Source organism: Bombina bombina, chromosome 4 (genome assembly GCF_027579735.1).
Source record: "Bombina bombina isolate aBomBom1 chromosome 4, aBomBom1.pri, whole genome shotgun sequence".
Lineage (NCBI taxonomy): Eukaryota > Metazoa > Chordata > Amphibia > Anura > Bombinatoridae > Bombina > Bombina bombina.
The window spans coordinates 254,034,588-254,037,011 of record NC_069502.1 but is presented as its reverse complement, the minus strand read 5'-3'; positions in this window follow the sequence as shown (position 1 = coordinate 254,037,011).

Genomic DNA, 2,424 nt, shown 5'->3' with positions numbered 1-2,424 from the left:
TCAGATTTTTGTGGATCTTTGGGAGGTGATATATTATGGGAGTCTTAGGGAACTGTACATTTATGTAATTGTACTCCTTTTCATTTAGGATGTTGTCCTCTTTTGCCCGAAATGACCGATTTGAACAGAGAAGGGAAAGAAGGGAACACTATACAAATCCCTATGGCGAGAGAGAGAGAGAACGAGATTACAAGGGGAGATTTGCACAAGAAAATTGGAACAATCCCCATTACCCAGAAAGAAATTGGAGATACCAGAACCATCAAGAAAGGGAATATTATCGGGATACGAGAAATCACCAACGGAAACGAAACTATGATGATGAAAGACCATATGATCAATACTCCAGAAACAGGAATACATATGAGACCCCCATACAAGATAAAAGACAACAAGGATCAAGAAAAGAACCTCATAATGAGAGACCGAAAGAAAAATCTGGGGGACAACCAAAAGCTGGAGAAAAGGAAAATACAATGAATCGAGTAAACATTCAAACACCAACAAATATACAAGTACCCCACTCTTCCTCCTCTTTTTTAGAGTTGGATCACCACAACTACAAAAAGGGAGAACAAAACCAATCCACCACTCGGGCAAAAACAAGACCCACAGAGGGAAAAGAGGAGGTACAAGAACAAAAAAGAATGTGAGTCAAGAAGAGAATCAGGAAGAGGATGCGAACGAAAAAGGGATATTTAATTTGAGTTCTTATAAATTAAACAAAGAGGAGAAATCTATTCTAAAACTGGGTCTATCTTTCGCTCCATCAAAGAGCCTTGACAAATTTACTACATTCGTAAATACAAAGGAATTCATCAGGAAATTAACCCTGAAAAGGTTCTTTTTGAAGACACCGACTGAAAGGATGGGTTGTGGATTTCATGAATACAATCAAACTCAACAAGATGATGGCTACAAACATACAAACCTTAAACCAAAGTCTACATTTTACCCATTGACATACAAGGGGACAGCGCTCGAAACATTCGAGACCGTTGTCTGTAGAGAAATACGAGATATCACTAAGAACAAGTTAAAACTAAAAAACAGGAACCTATCAGATTCACAACTGAGAACTGTCAAACAATTGGAAGAAAACCACAATCTCACCATAAAGTCCGCTGATAAAGGAGGTGGGATTGTAGTAATGAACAGAATGGACTACAACAAAGAGACAGAAAGGATCCTAAGTGATAAAACCACATATGAAAGACTACGAGAGAATCCTGTGAATCTATATAAAAAAAGCCTAACAGATCTCCTGAAGGGGGCAAAAGAGGACAACATCCTAAATGAAAAGGAGTACAATTACATAAATGTACAGTTCCCTAAGACTCCCATAATATATCACCTCCCAAAGATCCACAAAAATCTGAACAATCCCCCGGGAAGACCAATCATTTCGGGGATAGGATCTTTGAGTAGCAATTTGTCGGAGTATGTGGACAGACACCTCCAAAAAATTGTTAAGGAACGTCCATCTTATCTAAGAGATTCCACCCAGATCATTAACCTACTTGAAGAAATAAGCTGGGAAGAAAACTACATCATGGCAACGAGTGATGTCACAGCATTATACACAAGTATTCCTCATGAGGAAGGAATGAGAGCAGTCCAATTCTATCTAGAGAGAGACGAAGAAATTCCGGCAAGACAATGCGATTTCATACTCGAGAGTATTAATTACATTCTTCACCACAACTACTTCTGTAATGAAGGGAAGTTCTATAGGCAGATCTGTGGGACGGCGATGGGGACCAGGTTAGCGCCTAGCTATGCTAACTTGTACATGGCTAAATGGGAAGAAATTTTCTGGGAATCGTGCCCAGCGGGCGCGGACCTGGTCTTCTATCGCCGCTATATCGCCGATATCATACTGATATGGAAAGGAACACAAGAAGACCTAGAATACACCTTTAAGGTGATGAATCAAAATGAAGCAAATCTCCATTTCACATATGAGTGTAGTCAAAAATCCCTAACATACCTCGACTTAAAAATAGAAATCAAGGACAATGTCATTGAAACATCAACTCATTTCAAAAAGGTGGACAGTAATAACTATGTCCACCAAACCAGCTGCCATCACAAAAATTGGAAAGCAAACATCCCAAAGGGACAACTTCTAAGGATGAAAAAGAACTGTTCAGACCCCCAAAAATGGGAAGAACAAGCCCAAATAATCAAGGCAAAATTCGTTGAAAGAGGCTATGATGAAAAATTCTTGGACCAGAAGATAGAGGAAGTAGAGAAAACTGAAAGAAAAGAATTAACTAAATATAAAGATAAGATAAGTGGGAACGAAAACAGTGAAATCCTCAACGTACCATTAATAACGGAGTATAGTGCAAACAGCTATATCATTGAGAACATCTTCCAGAAGCATTGGAACATCTTGAAGGATGATGACATCCTTGGAGA